The 20468-nt window shown below is 45.8% G+C and overlaps 1 pseudogene; it reads right to left on the reverse strand.

The window, feature by feature from the left end:
- The window catches only part of LOC144123844 (uncharacterized), a 76637-nt pseudogene that overhangs the window by 22181 nt on the left and 33988 nt on the right, over window positions 1-20468 (reverse strand).

Below are 20468 nucleotides of genomic sequence, written 5' to 3' on the forward strand. Positions count from 1 at the left end.
TACCTAAGTGTACACTCATTTCCTGTTGTACATGGAGTGACGTAGGCATGTCTTCTCGAGCAAGGAGAAAATCAAGTCTCCTTGCAGAAACAGACTACGATCGTGGCCATTCTGGGAAGTTCCAAGCAAGCAGCAATACTCGGCAGACAATCGGCGTTTTCGAACGGCTTTTGGAAAGTGAAGGCTGGAGTTGACAGCTGTTGTACTAAGTCGCCTATTGGCGATGTAGCCTTCTCTACTCTATCAAACTGAAACGCGTCTCTTTTCGAAAGAGGTGACACTCGTAACTAACCATTTGGGTAACGTTATAGCAAGCATGAGTGTTGTGCTTGAAAGGCGCTTCGAAAGTACCTCATGTAAAGATTGGAAACTAAAGTCAATACTTGTTGTAAGGGATTCGTTGGTAACTGGCGTAGCCACTCCTGCTCGATCTGCTTGAAACACAATCCTTATTAAAGCTAGTCACAATCGTTGCCATTCTGAGGACTCTATTGTAAGCAACAATGTTGGACAGAGGTAAGGCATGAGCCGACTTCTTCCGTTAAAGAGTGGTATGTAGTCGATGCCATTTGTAGGTCGTGCATTAGCTATGCATGCAGCCATGTCTGCCTGAGAAACCAGAAATGCGTCTCTTCTCGAAGCAGGCCATGCTCGTCGCCATTTGGGGAAATTGAGAAAAGACAGCAATGCGGCCAGCTGAACGCGTGTCCTGATCTCTTCGAAGAATTTGAAAAGCAGGGTTGATGCCTGCGGTATGTTGCGCATTTGCTTAGCACGTAGCTATCCCCGGTAGTCAAGCAGAAACGCGTCTCATTTCGAAGCAGGTCACGGTCATCGCCATTATGGTAACTTGATAGCAAGGAGGAATGTTGGGCTTTTAGGGCGTGTCCAGAGCTGGTCATATAAACAATGAAGAGTAAAGTCGAAGCCTCGTGCAAGTGGTTCATTGGAGATGGACGTAAACACTCCTGCTTGAGCTGACGGGAACGCAACTCTCTTATCGAAGCTGGTCACGATCATTGCCTTTCAGTGATCTTGAATTTAAGCAGACATGATAAACAGAGTTCATACATGAGAAGACATCTTCGTGTAAAAAGCGAAATGTAGTCGGTGCCTATTAAACTAGTCCATGCCGCGATAAGAGGTAGCAGCACTGCTGGACAGACGTAAGGGATTACCCGAGATTTTCGTGTCAACATTGAGAAGTATATTCCATGCATGTTCTAGATCGTCCAATGTCCTTGAACATAGCTATCTCTGCTTGAGCAAGCGGAAACGCGTCACTTCTCCAAGGACACCATTACGGTGGCCATGAGATAAAGGGTACAGCAACGTATGCACGGACGTAATGCATCACCCGGGCCTTTTCGTGCAAACAGTGAAAGGCAAATTTGATGCTTTCATTGCTCTCTGGTCACGAACGTAGCCTCCCAACTAGAGCAAGTGAAAACGCGTCCCTTCTCAAATCAGGCCACTAATGTTGTGATAGCGGGTCTTTAAATAAGCTTTATGATGAACAGATGGAAGGCGGATCCGTTCTTTTCGTGTAAACAGTGAAAGATAGAAGTCCACGCCTGTTGTAGGCGGCGTGACGTAACCATCACTGCCCCAACGTGTAGAAACTGAAGTCTCATCTCGAAACATCACATGATCGTAGCCATTTTGAGAAACATTAAAGTGACCCGCAATGCTCAGTAGACATAAGGGATCCCGAGCTCTAGGTGGACTGTGAAGAGGAGCCTGTATGATTGTTGCAGGTCGTGCATATGCGATGGCAGCCGCCATGTGTGCCAGAGCAAGATGAGACGCTTCTCTTCTCGATGCAGGCCACGATGGCCGCCGTTCCGTGATCTTTAAAATAAGCAGTAATGATCGACACACCTAACACATGACACCGATCTCTTTGTTTAAATGCAAAAAGGTACAGTCGGCGTCTGTTGTAGATGACGTTATGTAGCCATGTCTGCGGGAGCAAGTGGAAACGCATGTCTCTCCTCGAAGCAAGGCGCGATCTTCTTATATCTGGCAACTTTTGAACCTAAGGCGTGACCCGACACTTTCGTATAAACTGTGAAAGTTATACTTCTTGTCTCTTGTTGTGGGAGTAACGTAGCCTTCTCTGCCAGAGCAAGTGGAAATTAAAGTTCCATTGCACAGCAGGCCACGCTCGTGGCCATTCCGTGAAGTTTTGAGCAAGCAGAAATCTGGGCAGAAATTGGGGATGTTCGAGCTGTTATGGGGAAGTAAAAGCTAGAGTCGATGGCTGTTGTAAATCGTCCATTGGCAATGTAGCCTTCTCTACTCGCTCAATTGGAAACGCAATTGGAAAGAGGCGGCGTACGCCTTTATGGCAAGAATTAATTTTGTGGCTTCTAACGGCTTTTCAGCATGCAAGCGAACCGCTTGCGAATCTCGCCGCCACGGCGCATACACCTTGTCTCCAGCGGCTGTAGCGGCGAGGATCGGGCAACTTGGAAATTTTCGCGGTGGCGACACGGCAGCACCGCATCTCAACCAATGACAGCCTTGCGGTGCCACGTGACCAGTTGAGGCCTCCTGCAAGAATGCATGCGCATAAACCGGTGTATGCTTTTGTTTAGTAAAGGATTATATAAAGTGATCTTGAATGCTTACAACGCAAGATTTAAATTTATTTAAATTAACTGTGAAAATAAATGACAAAATAATGCTTATATATTACGCTTCTTTGTGTCTCCAGACGACCAAAACCTATTGCAAGCGCATATCGTTTGCCAGCAACAATGATTTTCGCAGCGGTACGAAACGCGCAGGGGCGACGCATGTGAAATGAAACTCGCGAAATGCTTCGCAGCACCGCGCCTCTCTTCGCTCTATTAGTCGGATCGCTTGCATGTGAACCGTCCTTAAGGCATGTCGCGAACACCTCATGAAAACAGTGGAGGGTAAAGCTGATGCCTGTTGTAAGTGGTTCTATGGTAACTGAGGTAGCCACTACAGCTTGATCTGGTGGAAGCGTGCCTCTTACTGAAGCTAGTCATGATCATCGCCATCCCGCGGAGTTCTAAGTTGGCAGCAATGGTGGGCAGAAGTAAGGTATGCGCCGACCTCTTCCTGCAAAGAATGAGCTGTAGACGATGCCTATTAAAGTGGTGTGTTGGCAGTGCTATTAGGCATCTATGTTGGAGCTAGCGGGAGCGGAAATCTTCGCGAAGGAGGCAACATGGGTCGCCATTGTTCCATCAAAGTTAGAAGCCATTGTGGGCAGACGTAGGGCATGACCCGACCCCTTCGTGTAAACAATGAAATGAGTTATCGACGCCTATTGTAGGTGGTTCATTCTTTTTGGACGTAGCGATCTATGCCGGAGCTAGTGGAAACGCAAGTCGTTTCTCTTAGGAAGGCCACGAGGGTGGCTTTGAGATTATCAAAGCATACAGCTATCCATGAACGACGTAAGGCATCAACCGGCCTGTTCGTCAAAATAGTGAAGGGCAAATTTGATGCCTTCATTATTCAATGGTTGCGTACGTAGCCGCCTGGCTAGAGCATGTAAAAACTCCTTTCTTTTCGAATTTGGCCACCATTGTTGCGATTCCGAGACATACAGATAAGGAGCACTTGTGGTTTGACGTAAGACGTGACCCGACCTTCTCATATAAACATTGACAGGTACTATCAGCAACGAACGAAACGCGCACAAGGAAACTGAGGTTCCAAGAGAAATGCATCACCATATTAGGCCTTAGGCAGGAAATATACGCGACGTTGGTTAACACTTCTTGACAAAAGTCTTCGCACCTTGGAGGCTAAAACAATATGAGCGAGGTTTCCTTTTTTAAGAGCTTCTTATTTTTTTGCTTCTGTCTCAGTTGTCTTTTTCATGTTTCATTTTTTGCTGATAGAATAGTCGATATCTGTTGTAGGTTGAGTGGCGTAGCAATTTCTGCCATAGAAAGGGGAAACGCAAGTCTCTTGTCCAAGCTGGTCATGATCGTTGCCACTCCTCGATCCTCAAAGTAAGGAGCAATGCTGGGCAGTGGTAAGGCATGAGAACGCCTCTTCCTGTAAGACGTGAAATGTTCTCAATGCCTGTTAAGGTGGTTTTGGCAGTTGGCTTAGCAATATATGCTGAAGCTCGTGAAGCGCAATTCGCTTTCGATGAAGGCCGGGATGGTCGCCATTCTGCGATCAAATTTGGCAGCAATCCTGGACTGGCATGACGTACCCGACCTTTCTGTGTAAACATTGAGAAGTGCATTCGATGCATGTTGTAGGCACCGCATTATTATTGAATATTAGATATCTCTGCTGCTGCAACTGTAAACGCAGGACTCTTCTCGAAGGAGGCCGGGACGGTGGGAATGAGATTATCAAAGTATGCAGCAGTGGTGGACGACGTAAGGCATCACCTCACTACCTCGTGCAAACAGTGCAGGTAGCCTTTATTGTTTATTGGCCACGGGCGTAGCCATCCCGGCTAGAGAATGTGGAAACACGTCTCTTCTGGAAGAAAGCAGGCCACAACGCTCGTGATTGTGAGGTCTTCAAATAAGCAGCAATGGTGGACAGACATAAGACGTACCCGACCGCTTTGTGTAAACAGAAAAAGATAAGAAGTCAACGCCTGTTGTAGGTAGCCTGACGTAGCCATCCCTTACGTAGCTTGTTGAAACAAAAGTCTCTTCCGGAAAGAGGACACGATCGTCTCCATTCTGCTAACATTAAAGTGACCACAAATGCTGGCAGAAATAAGGGATTCCGATCTCTATGTGGATAGTGAAAGGTAGAGTCGATGCGTGTTGTAGATTGCGCATTGCATATGAACGCCGCCATGTCTGCCAGAACAAGTGTAAACGCGTGTCTCTTCTCGAAACAGGCCACGGTCGTCGCCATTTCGAGAACTTAAGAGAAAGCAGCAATGCTAGAAGATATAAGGATTGTCTCGAGCTCTTCGTAGAATATGAATTATACATTTGATGCCTGTTGTATGTTCTGCATTGACGATAGACGTAGCTCTCTCCACTGCAGCAAGTGGAAACGCAACTCTCTTCTCGAAGTAGGCGACGGTCGTCGCCATTCGGGTAACTTCATATCTAGCAGAAATTATGGGCTTGGATTGACCTTCCCGTAGTCTTCATCAAAGCACGAAAGTTTAAATTCGATAACACTGTTCATTGGTGAAGGACGTAGCCACTTCTGTTTTAGCTCGTCGAATCGCGTCTCTTATCGAAGCTGGCATCTGTTGTTGCCATACCGAGAACTTCAAATTATGCAGCAGTGATGCACACAGGTAAGGCGTGAAGCAACCTCTTGCTGTAAAGAGTGAAATGCAGTAGATGCCTGTTAAAACGGTGTGCTGGCAGTGGACGTGTATATCGCTGCTGTAGCCGGTGGAAGCGCAAGTCTCTTCTCGAAGGAGTCCAGGACGGTCACCATGACACTATAAAAGTATGCAGAAATGGCTGGCAGACGTTGCATCACCAGCCCACTTCGTGCAAATGGTGAAGGGTAAATTGACGCCTTAATTGTTCATTGGCCATGGACGTAGCCGTCCCGGCTTCAGCGTGAGGAAACACGACTGTTCTCGCATCAGGCCACGATGGCTTCGATTTCCAGATATTGCGATAAGCAGCAATGGTGGACAGAGATAAGACAAAGCCAACCTCTTCGTAAAAACATTAAATTCAGATGTCCACTTCAGATGTAGGTGGTGTGACGTAGCCCTCGCTGCTGTAGGATGTTTAAACGGAAGTGTCTTCTTGAAGGAGGTCACGATCGTCGCCTTTCTGAGAAGTTTAGAGACCAGAAATGCTGGGTAGAGATAAAAAATCCCGAGCTCTAAATGGACAGGGAAGGGGAGTCGACGCCTGTTGTAACTCGTGCATTTTCGATGGCCGCCGCTACTTATGCCAGCTTGAGCAAGGAAAAACTTGTCTCTCTTCGCGAAGTGCGAAATAGTGGTCGTCATTTGGGGAACCTTATAGAATCCATCAATGCTGCCACATGTAACGCGTGTCCCGAGCTGTTCGTCGAATATGAAAGATAGAGTTGATGCCTGTTGTATGTTGCGCAATGGCGAAGGACGTCGCTATCCTTGTTGGACGAAGTGGAAACGCAAGCCTCTTCTCGAAGCTTGCGATGGTTACCGCCATTAGGAAAACTGGATAGGAAGAATGAATGTTGCCCTTGTAAGGCGTGCCCTGTGCAGGTCATGTAAACAATGAAGAGTTAAGTGGATGCTTGTTGTAAGTGGTTCATTGGTGATGAACTTAGCCACTCCTCCTCGGGCTGGTAGAAGCGCGGTAAGGCTGGTAAAAGTCCTTTATCGAGGCTGGTCACGATCATTGCCGTTCCGAGATCGCCAAAGTAAACAGAAACAATGGACAGAGTCAGAGAATGACAGAACCTCTTCGCGTAAAGAGTGAAATGCTGTCAACGCGTGTTAAAATGGTCTCCTGGCAGTGGCTGTAGATATCTATTCAGAAGCTTGTGGAAGCGCAAGGCTCTTCTCGAAGATGGCCACGACGGTCACCATTCTGCGGTCAAAGTTATCAGCAATGCTGGAAAGACGTGAGGCATCTCCCGGGTGTCTTCATGAAAACAGTGAAGGGCAAAGTTGATGGCTTCTTTGCTAATTGGCGACGAACATATCCTCCCGGCTACAGCGAGTAAAAGCGCGTCTCTTTTCGAATCAGGCCACCATCGTTACGATAGCGAGGTCTTGAAATACGCAGTAATGATGGAGAGACGCAAGCGGACCCGACCGACCCCTTGGTGTAAATAGTGAAAGATAGAAGTCAACGCCTGTTGTAGGCCTCGTGACGTAGCCATGTCTGCCACAACATGTGGAAGCGGAAGTCTGTTCTCGAAACATTACATGATCTTCGCCATTTTCCGAAATTTGAAAGCGACCCGGAATGCTCGGAAGACATAAGGAATCTCGAGCTTTATGCGGACAGAGACGTGTAGAGTGTGTTTTATGTCGTGCGCATACAATGGTCGCAGGAATGTCTGCCAGAGCAAGGGGAGGTGCATCTATTCTCAATGCAGGTGACGATGGTCGCAATTCCGTGACCTTCAAAATAAGGAGTAATGATAGGAACACCTGAGAGATGACAGTGACCTCTTTGTTTAAATGCTGAGAGGTACAGTCGTTGCCTGTTGTAGGCAGCGTTACGTAGCTATGTCTGCTGGTGCAAATGGAAACGATGTCACTCCTCGAAGCAGGCCGCGATCGTCGCCTGTCTGGGAAATTTTGAAAACAGCAATGATGAACAAACGTAAGACGTGACGCGACCCTTTCATATGAACTGTGAAAGGTATAGTTGTTGCCTGTTGTTGCGGGTGTAACGTAGCCTTCCCTGCCAGAGCAAGTGTAAATGCAAGTCTCCTGCCAAAGGGAGCAACGATCGTGGCCATTACGGGAAGTGTTGAGCAAGAAGAATTGCTGTGCAGAGATTGGGCATGTTGGAGCTGTTTTGGGAAAGTGTAAGCTAGAGTCGATGGCTGTTGTGCATCGTCCATTGGCGATGTAGCCTTCTCTACTCGATCAATTGGAAACGCATGTCTATGCTTGAAAGAGGCGGCGGACGTTGCCCTTCCAGTACTTTGTGGCAAGGAGTAATGTTGGGCCTTTAAAGCCTGTTTAACATGCAAGCAAACCGCTCGCGAATCCCGCCGCCGCGGCGCATACAGACTCCGTCCAGCGGCTAGAGCGGCAAGGTTTGGGCAGATTGGAAAATTTCACAGTGGCGACGCGGCAGCACCGCATCTCAACCAATGACGGCCTGGCGTTGCCACGTGGCCAGTAGAAGCCTCGTGCAAGAAAGCATGGGCATGAACCAGTGTTTGTGTTGGTATGCTTTTATTTGAAAAGTGAATTACATAAAGTGTAGTTGAATGCTTATAACGTAAGGTTTATATTTAGTTTAATAAACTAGAAAAAGAAATGACCGTATAATGGTTATATATATATATGCTTTTTGGTGTTTGCAGATGAGTAAAACCGGTTGCAAGAGCATATCTTTTGCCAGCAGCATTGGTTTTCGCAGCTGTGGGAAACACGCAGCGGCGACGCATGTGAAACGAAAGCTCGCGAAACTCTTCATAGCACCGCGCCTCTGTTCTCTTTATTCGCCGAATCGCTTCCTTGTGAACTGCCCTTAAGGCGTGTCTCGAGCACCTCATGACAAAATGAAGCATAAAGTTGATGCTTTTTATAAGCGGTTCTTTGGTAACTGACGTAGCCACTCCTGCTTGAGCTGGTGGAAGAGTGTCTCTTGTCGAAGCTATTCATTATCATTGCCATTCTGTTCAATTTTGGCAGGAGTGGTGGACAGAGGTAAGGTATGCGCTGACCACCTCCTGCAAAGAACGAAATGTAGACGATGCCTATTAAAGTGGGATCTTGGCAGTGGACTTAGCCATCTATGCTGGAGCTAGTGGAAACACAAGTCTCTCCTCATAAGAAGGCCACGACAGTAGATATGAGATTATCAAAGCATACAGCTGTCCATGACCGACGAAAGCATCAACCGGCCTGTTCGTGAAGATAGTCAACGGCAAATTTGATGCCTTCATTACTCATTGGTTACGTACGTAGCCTTCTGGCTGTAAAAATTCTTCTCTTTTCGAATTACACCACAATGGTTGCGATTTCTAGATTTTTAGTTAAGGAGCTGTTGTCGTTAGACTTAAAACGTGACCGGACCTTCCCATATAAACATTGAAAGGCACTATCAGCAACGAACGATACGCGTAGAATAAACTGAGGTTCCATCAAAAATACATCAGCATATTAGCCCCTAGAAAAGAAATATAAGCAACGTTGGTTAACACTTCCGGACAATCGTCTTCGCACATTGGAGGCTAACCAATATGAGCGAGGTTTCCTTTGCTAAGAGCTTCTTATTTTTTTTCTGCCTCAGTTGTCTTTTTCACGTTTCATATTTTGCTGATAGTATAGTCGATACCTGTTGTTGTTGGTGTGACATAGCCATTCCTGCCATAAAAAGTGGAAGCCCAAGTCTCTTGTCAACCTGGTCATGATCGTTGCCAGAGAACCCCAAAGTAAGGAGCAATGCTGGGCAGAGGTAAGGCATGAGCCCGCCTCTTCCTGTAAGATGTGAATTGTACTCGATGCCTGTTAAGGTGGTCTGTTGGCAGTTGGCTTAGCAATCTCTGCTCGAGCTCGTGAAGCGCAAGTAGATTACAAAGGAGGCCGGGAAGGTCGCCATTCTGCGATCAAAGTTGGCAGCAATGTTGCACTGACATGAGACGTACCCGACCTCTTCGTGTTAACATCGAGAGGTACAGTCGTGAGCAAAAGTGGAGAGATCGGCGCTTCGGCGGCGGGAGCAGTTGCGGGGCCGCCCCACGGCGCTGCTATCTCGCCGCGCTCGCTCGCTGCGAGAGTGCCTCGAGTGACGACAAACTTCCCCCTCGCTCTCGCGCGGGTGTTTATCACGACTGATAAATTCCTAGTGCGGATTTCGGCTACTCTGCTGGTGAACGGTCGCGTCGACGAGGAGTGTGAAAAGAAAAGTGTGTAGTTCCCGAAGGGAAAGTAGCGGCAGCTGCTCCCACTCTCGGCGCGCTTCGGCGGTAACGCCGTCGGTGGCTTGCCTGCCTAATCAGCCGGCGGCTGGCACTTTTCAAGAAAAAAAAATGCTCGGGAAACTTTGCTCGAGCCTTGAGAAGTCACTTTTCAGGCCTGATTTTTGTCTTCAATCAGTAAATAGCTGTGAGAATGCCAAGTTGGGATCGCGGGAAAAACGCAGAAAAAAGCTGTTCTTTAGCACTAATGCATCCGCATATTGAGAGCGCGTGTGAAATGCAAGCAGAGCCTTGATGTTGCGCCTTAAGTGTTGCAAAATTAGCATAGTTTCAACCCTTCACTGTGTGAAATGGGCATAGGCTACCTTTACTGAAGTTATTCGTTAGGCGTGTGAATGGTGACGGCCTTGTGATACGAGTTCTCTGTAACAGAGCTCACTATGCACGGAGTCATGTTGCAAATTTGCAAGTCTGATGCGCGCGATTTGCGATGTCCATGAGCGACTGGTGCACCAGAAAGTGTCCCGGAAATGGAATTGTCGCGCAGTAACGGAGCGTCAAACCACTTGGCTCCAGAGTGGTAAAGGGAGGTTTGATGTTAGTTTCACCAATATTTCGCGTTTTATCCATGCTGAAAAAAAAATAGTAATTTTTATCGTCAGTTGGGAACTCGTCTCCATGTTTTTTCTCGTCTAATGCACCTAATAGTAAATTCCAGTCGGCGATCTGGAACAAGCTTTTTTCCTTCATTAAACGGAAAGCGCGTTTCTAAGCAGGATTCGGATTCAGATGCCGAGTTCTGAATGGCTGCTGCCACGCCACGAAGTATTTTCTGCTTCTTCGTTTTCTCACTGTGTTGCTCAAGATCGTACTTAAGCCAAAGTGGAGACACACCGCTGGAACTGCGAGAATACTTCGTGAAAGCGTCATCTCACGGTCCGTGCCTATATGCATCGTGCCTCCTTTTAAATATTGCTCTCCTGTTTGCCCAAAGATTTCCACGAGGCAGAGTCTTTGTATACAAAACTGCAGGGTACGTCTCATTATTCTCATGGGGAGAGACTGTCTGGTCGAGCCAGCCGTCTTATATAACTCGATCCCTAATGTGAGCACTTCTCGCGGCGAAGCTGAAGAGCAGATTGCTTGGTATTGAGTGTATATTTGCGGAATAGGCTCGGCAGAAGCAACGTGCGCCTCCCACACGTGTCCTGATTGATTTGGTACAGCGAATACATCAGAAGGAAAACACAAGGCACTCTGGCTCCCCGCTTCATACACCCCCTTCAAATAAGTTACCACAAAATGCAGGGCAATCACGGGATCTTTATTGCCTTGAAAAAAAATTAAAGCAATGGTGCTCTAATACTTTGTAAATTGGCCATTCACGGCAATTACACGAGCTGCACGGCGCGGCATAGACTCGTATATTGCCGGCACAACGCTCTCGCTCTCGCGCAGCCTGTTCAATTCCTGTTGCACGGCACTCCACAGTTCATCTGATGTAGCCGTGCTTAGATTCCGGGCTGCCAGTGCCTTTTTTATCATCCCCCACACATTCTCAATCTGGTTTAGGTCAGCACCTGCTGGTGGCCACTCCAGCGTGCGGATTCCCAGCTGGTTAAGAAGTGTGCCCACGGCGCGAGCTGTGTGCACAGGGCTTCGATCCTGCTGAAACAGGAAGAAGCCGTCGCTGAAGGGGCCACCAAGCACATGGGGGATCAGCTCCTGTTCAATGATGGTAGCATATGCGGATGCGTTGAAGCGGCCCTCAATGCGCACGAGGGGGCCCAGGCCATCCTTGCTGATGCAACCCCACACATTCACAGAGCACCTGCCACTTGAGAGCACGCTTGACGTGTACTCTGGTAGATATCTGTAAAACAGGAGCGTGGACGGAGGTGACGAAGAGAACAAAACAGGTTTACATGATCTCTTTAGTCCAAAGGAAGCCCAATAATATATTACAAACCTATATAGAGAAATTTCTGATATTTGACAACCTAAAATCAAGACCTTAACTTTTTTGCAAACGGATACTGCATAAAGACCGGTATTTGAATAAGAGAAGATGAATAACACCGCTACCGCTGTAACAGACCATAGCCATGACAAACATATTTATCTGAAGCGCAGAAAAGAAATGTGAGAATTATATTATTTTGAAGTAATGGCACCAATGGCTGAAGGGCGCTAAATTTAACGTCAGTGCTCAACTCTTTTTATGACATGTGCTAACGTTTACGCGTTTCTAATATTACAGAAAGAAAACCATATTAAACCCGCAATTCGGCTAATTATACGTAACTCAATGGATACTCAGCATCGGAGAAACGGTTTTCACATACCTGCAGTTAAAGGCGCCAGACCTTCTGCTGCTGGTCCCACCGACTGGAGAACGTACTCTCGTCAGAAAATACAACCTCCCTCCAGTCGGTGGTCGTCCAGTGCTCCACGGCTTGTGCAAATTGGAGCCGCTGAAGCCGTTGCCTGCTTGTAAGGTATGGCTTCTGGGCCGCAACAGAGATGCTTAAGCCTGCTTCTTTGAGGCGTCTTCGTATTGTTGACGGTGACACCTAAAGGCCGAAGGCTTCACGTATCTCGCGGGAAGTATTGAAGGGGTCTGCCACAAGAGCTGCGACGATCAGCTGATCCGTCTCTTCGTCGGTGATCCGTGGTCGACCACTGCGCTCTGCGTCATCAAGTCGGCCACCTTCATCCCGGTATGCATGTATAGCTCGACTTACGGCATTCCTCGAACGGCCAGTAATCCGGCAAATTGCACTCTGCGAAGTGCCCTGCAATCTCAGTTCGACGATTCGTCTTCGTTCGGCGATAGGCACCGGCGGCGACATACTTGCAAAAGGCAGAGCTTGGCATGAACCAACGGCTAATATAGCCGTCATATCGGACCATGATCACGTGGGAATCGCCAGCACCAAGTGAAAGCCGCGCGATGGCTGAGAAAGCGCAGTACTCGGACGCAGAAGCTTCGACGCGATAGCGGCTCATGATAGAGATCGATTGATAAAGCGACCTCCCAGTGTATCACCAATGCCCTGTTTCGCCACCAAAATGCTTGAACCTGTGGTTTGCTTGTCACTTAAAGCGACTATGTTGCGGCCGTGTTTCAATCTGGACCAAAATGTAGGGCATCTTGGCCGTAGTTGTGCAAGGCTCAGAATTTTGGTAATGCAAATTTACCGCACGCTCGCACGTTTTTACAATATATTAGCCTACGAAGGACAATTATCCTTGATATGGATAGGGCCTTGTCAGGGACCACGGACCCCTACGAGAGCAAGATTTCTGTCTACTACTTATTTCCATCGCATGCCATGTTACCCATTTCCGAGTGGCTGCTACTATTACCATAGTTACCTCTCCGCCGCGGTGACTCAGTGGTTCGCTCGACTGCTGAGCCCTAGGAGGCAGGTTCGATCCAGCCGCGTTCGATGGAGGCAAAACACAAGGCGCCTGTGTACCGTGCGATGTCAGCGGTCATTAAACAACCCCAGGTGGTCGAAATTATCTGGAACACTCCACTACGACGTCCCTCGTAGCCCTAGTTGATTCGGGACATTAAACCTAAAAAAACCGTAAGCTGCAACAGTCACCAACAGCAGCAACCATCCTCATTCAATGGCGAATCGTTTTGTGTTACCCGAGAATCGGAGAGAGCGATTTTTCAGTTCCATTGCTGTATAGACAGGAACAGCAGCTCTGTCTCTGTTGTCCTTCCAAAACGCGTCATTATGCAACTGCTTTCATCAGAAATTCCGAGTTACCTCACGCTGTATTTTATGACACAGCACTCTTCTGCAGATTCAGCAGAATGCATACTGAGCTTGCAGGTATCGTGAATAGAGTTTAAAAAATCTCACGTCTCATAGCACCCTAGTATATTGTGCGGCGCTTCGCAAAGAAACCTGCTTTCAACGCGAATCATTTCACACGCCCGCAGCCTAAAGAAATAAAATTAGCATTTAAAGAAACAACGCTACTAACGCCAACAGGAATTTTTTCTCTTCTTTTCAAGAATTCGCCTGTTTTGTCAGCCAACTCTTGTGGTCGTGTCCCATTCATTTATACTGTACCAAAAAAAAGCTTATCAATCAATCAATCAATCAACTTTATTCAGCATTTTTTGCCCTGAAGAACAGAAAAAAAAATGCTAGGGTAGGAGCAAAAAGCCACAAACTCAGTAGCTTGACGAGGCTCCCACCCCTAATTGACAAGGCCAGCAGACTGTCACGTTATTACATATATATATACACACACATATATATATATATATATATATATATATATATATATATATATATATATATATATATATATATATATATATATATATATATATATATATATATATATATATATACATGCAGGACTTAGAACCAGCGAAAAAAAAAGTATGCAATGGAATGTGCAGTAAGACAGGTGCTATATCTGAAATAGTTTTGATGTGAGAAATGAACATGTATCTGTGTTAACTCGTCGCAGACTATTTATACATATGAAGATTACAATTCAACGCACAGAAAATGAAAGAAACATATCTAGCAGGAAAACAAAAAAAAAATCGCGTCAACAGCTCCAAAGGGTCAAATATAATCAAGTGTACACAAGTTCACATAATAGAAGCAGGAAAATAGACGATGATGAAAAGATACAATACATCCGCAATACAAAAGCAGTTTGTGTCGGAGAAACATAATTAAACTCATATGTCTTCAAGAATAAGGTATTTCTGCCACTTGTATTTGCTAAGGTTATGTATATCTATATTTTTATTTTGTAGGAAATTCAAATATGTAGGCATGTGGTACTGCAGCATGTGCCGACCCTGATTAGTGCGGGAAGAAGGTATAGACCAGTGTTCTCTGTTTCTGAATATGTAGGGCACTTCTAAAGGTCGATGTAAATTACATAAGTTGAGGAAAGTTTCGTTGTTAGTTTGAACACTGTGTTTGTACTTCATAATGAGGTTAAGTTTATGTATATGGTGTATGGGGAGTACATTAAACGAAGCAAAACGTTCTCTTGTATGGGCGTCATATGAGGCATTTGCTACATGACGAATTGCTTTCTTTTGTAATAGCATCAATTTGGTAAGGTTGGATTGAGTTGTGTCCGTCCATACAAGACTGCAGTAGTTAATATGGGGAGCGAAAATTGAATTATAAAGGATTAACTTAATTTTAGTCGGAAGCATCGTTCTAAACTTACACAGTACGCCACAAGCTCTTGCCAGGTTTCCCGCCACGCGTTCCACGTGGGCATTCGAGTTTAGATGTTGATTGAACGTCACACCCAATGTTTTTATTTCTTTAACGACTTTTATTTGTTCGGAACCGAGTTTTATGTCGATATCCCGACTGATAACCTTTTGTACAGGAGTAAATAATATGGCTCTTGTTTTAGCAACGTTAATTTGTAAACTATTTATTTGAGTCCATTGAGAGAATTTTTCAAGTGTAACATTTGCGAAATCAGTGAGTTCTTCAATACTGGATGACTGGAAAAAAATGCTTGTGTCGTCTGCATAAATGATGTAAGATGCAAGTGTGCTGGTGTTTACTATATCATTTATGTAAATATTAAATAAAACCGGTCCGAGTATACTGCCTTGCGGCACACCTGAAGTGACATTTAATAGGGAAGAGTGAGCTTTGTTAATCAGGACGCATTGTTTACGGTGGTTTAAATATGACTTGAGAAGGTTACCAGAAACTCCTCGAAATCCATAATGCTCTAACTTTGTAGATAAAATTTTGTGGTCAATTCTGTCAAATGCTTTCGAGGAATCGATCAGAATACCTAGGGTCATTTTGTTATTTTCAAACCCTCTAAGTATTAATTCCTTCTGCGTCAACAAAGCTAATTCAGTGGACATACCTCGACGGAACCCGAATTGCTGTGGAGATAAAAGCTTGTGCTTATCACAGAAACTGGTGATTCCCTTGCATATTATTTTTTCTAGACCTTTGGAAAAAACGGGTAACACTGAGATCGGTCGATAATTTGAAAAGTTATTTTGATCGCCTGATTTATATATCACTCCTACTCTTGCACACTGCATAATATCTGGAAAGGTACCAGTATGTAAACACTTATTGTAAATGTGACAAAGAGCTGGAGTCAGCAGGTCTAAGACGTATTTAACGGGTTTAATTTCAAGATCATCAATGTCCCGGGCTTTACTATTCTTTAAGGACATAAAGGTAGAGTAAATTTCTTCATCAGTAGTCGGTTCAAAAAAGGCAGATTTAGGATTGGGTGCACCTAAATATTTTTTAATTTCAGCGCTGTCTTGTATAAGTGTTCCCGAGGAAAGATTTGTAAAGTATTTGTTAAACTCGTCCGCTAGGTCCTTCCCTTCTAGTGTTTTAGCATTTACTGTTAGTTGAAGTACTTGATTGTTGCGTGTGCCAGTATTCAATATTTTGTTAAGTTCGCGCCATAGAACATCAGTCTGAATAGTTGAATTGTTAAATAAGTTTTCAAAATACGCATTTTTCGTTTTACGCAAAGTGGTTGTGACAGAATTTCTGTATTTTTTGAAAGCTGAGAGGTCATCTAAGCTCCTTGTCTTCACGAACTTTGCGTATAGTTGTTCCTTTCTCTTAATCATTTTAAAGCACTCATCTGTCATCCAAGGCTTGCGTAACTTTTTAGATTTGTTTACAGTTTTCAGCCTAAAACATGTGTGATAGCATGACTTAAATAATGAGAGAAATATTTCATATGCTTGCTGACCATTTTGGCACGCAAAAACCGGACTCCATTTTATACTGCTTATTTCATTCCTAAACACCTCTAGGGTCCTGGAACTTATATCTCTGACAGTGTACGAATCGGAGTGGCTAATCTTTCTCTTAAGAAATGTATTACATTTGTAGATCATGTATATAGGAAAGTGATCACTTAGTCACGTAATTATTCGGCCCGACTTAGCACAGTCACTCATATTATTAGTCACAAATACATCTAAAAGGCTCTCTGAATGATCGGTGATTCGTTTTGGCTCTGTTATGACATTGCCACAAGATAAAGAAGTAAGCAAAATTTTAAATTCACGCGAGGCAGCAGTGTTACCCAACAGATTAATGTTACAGTCACCACCTTTAATGATTTGCAGCTTATTTGTAATTGTGAAATTCAAGAGCGTTTCTAAAAACTTAAAAAAGCGGTTTATGTTCCCATTAGGTGGTCGGTAAATGACAGCAAACAACTTGTGCTAAGAATATGCTAAGAAAATATGTGCTAAGAAAATAACGGGTAATGTTCTGTGCGTTTTTGTCTGTAGCACCTTCCAAGCTTGCAAAAAAGACCGGTCGCTCATGGACATCGCAAATCGCGCGCATCAGACTTGCAAATTTGCAACATGACTCCGTGCATAGTGAGCTCTGTTACAGAGAACTCGTATCACAAGGCCGTCACCATTCACACGCATAACGAATAACTTCAGTAAAGGTAGCCTATGCCCATTTCACACAGTGAAGGGTTGAAACTATGCTAATTTTGCAACACTTAAGGCGCAACATCAAGGCTCTGCTTGCATTTCACACGCGCTCTCAATATGCGGATGCATTAGTGCTAAAGAACAGCTTTTTTCTGCGTTTTTCCCGCGATCCCAACTTGGCATTCTCACAGCTATTTACTGATTGAAGACAAAAATCAGGCCTGAAAAGTGACTTCTCAAGGCTCGAGCAAAGTTTCCCGAGCATTTTTTTTTTCTTGAAAAGTGCCAGCCGCCGGCTGATTAGGCAGGCAAGCCACCGACGGCGTTACCGCCGAAGCGCGCCGAGAGTGGGAGCAGCTGCCGCTACTTTCCCTTCGGGAACTACACACTTTTCTTTTCACACTCCTCGTCGACGCGACCGTTCACCAGCAGAGTAGCCGAAATCCGCACTAGGAATTTATCAGTCGTGATAAACACCCGCGCGAGAGCGAGGGGGAAGTTTGTCGTCACTCGAGGCACTCTCGCAGCGAGCGAGCGCGGCGAGATAGCAGCGCCGTGGGGCGGCCCCGCAACTGCTCCCGCCGCCGAAGCGCCGATCTCTCCACTTTTGCTCACGACTGTACATTCGATGCCTGTTGTAGGCAACGCATTCTTCTTGGATATTGGCTATCTCTGCTGCTGCAGCTGGAAGCGTAGGAATCTTCTCGTAGGAGGCCATGACGGCGGGTATGAGATTATCAAAGTTTGCAGCAGTGGCGGACAACGTAAGGCATCACCCCACTACCTCGTGCAAACAGAGCAAGACGCCTTCATCGTTTATTGGCCACGGGCGTAACCATCCCGGCTACAGAATGTGGAAACTTGTCTCTTCTCGAAGCAGGCCACAACGCTCTTGACTGCGAGCCCTGGTGATTGCGTGATGGCGTGACTGCGTGAATGGAGGGCAGACATAAGACACAGGCGACCGGTTTCTGTAAAGAGTAAAAGGTAAGAAGTGAACACCTGTTGTAGGTGGCGTGGCGTATTCATCCCTTACGTAGCTTGTTGAAACGAAAGTCTCTTCTGGAAAGAGGACTCTATCGTAGCCATTCTGGTAACTTTAAAGTGACCAAAAATGCTGGCAGAAATGAGGGATTGTGATCTCTATGTGGATAGTGAAATGTAGAGTCGATGCGTCTTTTAGATCGCGCATTGCCTATGAACGCAGCCATGTCTGCTAAAACAAGTGGAAATGCGTCTCTTCACGAAACACGCTACGGCCGTCGCCATTTCGAGAACTTTAGAAAAAAGCAGCAATGCTAGAAGATGTAAGGATTGTCTCGATCTCTTCGTAAAATATGAATAGGAGATTTGGTGCCGGCTGTATTTTCTGCATTGGCGATAGATGTAACTAACCCCGCTGGAGGAAGTGAAAACGCATGCCTCTTTTTGATGCAGGTGACGGTCATCGCCATTGGAGTAACTTTATAGTTAGCAATAATGCCGTGCTTGTATTGCCTTTCCCGTGCTGTAGACATAAGCACTAATGTTTAAATTCGATAACTTTGTTCATTAGTGAAGGGTGTGTCCAGTCCTGCTTTAGCTGACCGAAAAGCGTCTGTTAGCGAAGGTGGCAACTATGGTTGCCATTTCGAGAATTTCCAAGTAAGCAGCAGTGATTACAGGTAAGGCGTGAGCCAACTCCTTCGTGTAAAGAGTGAAATGTAGTCGATGCTTGTTAAAGCGGTGTGCTGGCAGTGGACGTATATATCGCTGCTGTAGCTGGTGGAAGCGCAAGTCTCTTTTTGAAGGAGTCCAGGACGGTCGCCATGACATTATAAATGTATGCAGCAATGGCTGACAGGTGACGTAAGGCATCAGCTGTCCACTTCGTGCAAACGATGAAGGGTAAAGTTGAAGCTTTAATTGTTCATTGACCATGGACGTAACCACTCCGGCTAGAGCGTGCGGAAACACGACTCTTCTCGAATCAGACCACGATGGTTGCGATTTTGGGATATTGAAATTAGCAGCAATGGTGGACAGAGATAAGAGAAACCCAACCTCTTCGTAAAAACATTACAACACAGATTTCAACTTCTGTTGTAGCATCTCTGCATGTTCAAACAATGAACGATAATCTCACAGCTATCGTTACGGAGTGCGCCGTAGAAGTGGGGGGCAGGATGGTTCGACAGAATACCGGAAAAGCTATATCCAGAGACGAAAGATCTGATTGAGAAACGCCAAAGCACCAAACATCCACTCCTACAGACAGAATATGGTGGAGCTATCGAAGCTTATAAATAAGCGCAGGATAGCTAACATAAAGAAATTTATTATGAAGAGAATAGAACATGGTCCAAAGAATGCAGGTTGCCTGAAGTCTCGGCATGTGTGTGTTAGCTTGGAAGCGCGCCGCCACCTCATAATTTGTTTGCTACATCGGCAGCCTGTAGACCAAACTTACAAGGCTCTCGAGCAAGGGCAGCTTAGCCCACAATTTCAGTATCCCGCGATAAGGGAACTGCCACGCGTTTCACGAGCGTGCGATGCCGCATCTGCGAGCAAAACGCGGGAAACGCCCCCATAACGAGCAAGCTGTCTACACGGCGACCGGGCTCAGGCGAAAAATCAGTCAAAGAGCGCAGCACACCACCTGTAGTGTGTGGCTGTAAACTTACTCAGAGCATTACGCACCCGATGGTTATCGCTTCGTGGCACTGACGGCAGTCCAAGCCACGCTCTTCGTCATTGGTGTTAAGTCTTTTGGCGCCTGTACATCCCACGAGGCCTCCGTGAGCCACTCCGCTTGGATGTGCAGGACGTTTGACGCTGTGACGATCCTACCACGCTAATGCAGCGAACCTCGTGACTAGGAGACAGCGTTTTCAGACCTACAAGCCTGACACACAAAAAAATGCTGCGCCTAGAGACCGCTAGAAGGCTGAAAGACTACAGTGGCTGTGGCTAGGCAATGCCTATGACTCGTACATTAAGAGCATGATTGTGAGGTTGGCTAAAAAGTTATAAAAAGTACTGCTTTTTATTGTAGTTTAATGGGTTAATATTAGTGTTAATTTTTTTTTTGCCTCGAAGTTCAAGGTAGAATAAATTCGTTCTACTTTCGTGACTTCTTTGCTTATAAAACAATGCACACTATCATGTGCTAGCACCTATCTAGTCACAAGGTATCCTTACTTTTTAGAGATAAAGGCTGAGTTCCATGTACGCAAAAAAGCACGCGAACGCGAAGGAAACGGCCGCAAGCGACACCGTCACGCGAAGCATTTTGCCATATCGCTTGTCTCGTCACTCGTATCTCCACCAACAGAAAATTTCACTCGTCACCCGAAAGTTCCCCCGCTATTAGCCAATCTGATCTACACACAGCCGTTCCCGCTTTGTCCATGTTTTGTGACAAACCTTCTCCTCCAAGATCGCCTCAACAAGCGCGGTGTCGTATTGGTCATCGCCGCCGTCGAGA

The sequence above is a fragment of the Amblyomma americanum genome, chromosome 3 (genome assembly GCF_052857255.1).
Source record: "Amblyomma americanum isolate KBUSLIRL-KWMA chromosome 3, ASM5285725v1, whole genome shotgun sequence".
Lineage (NCBI taxonomy): Eukaryota > Metazoa > Arthropoda > Arachnida > Ixodida > Ixodidae > Amblyomma > Amblyomma americanum.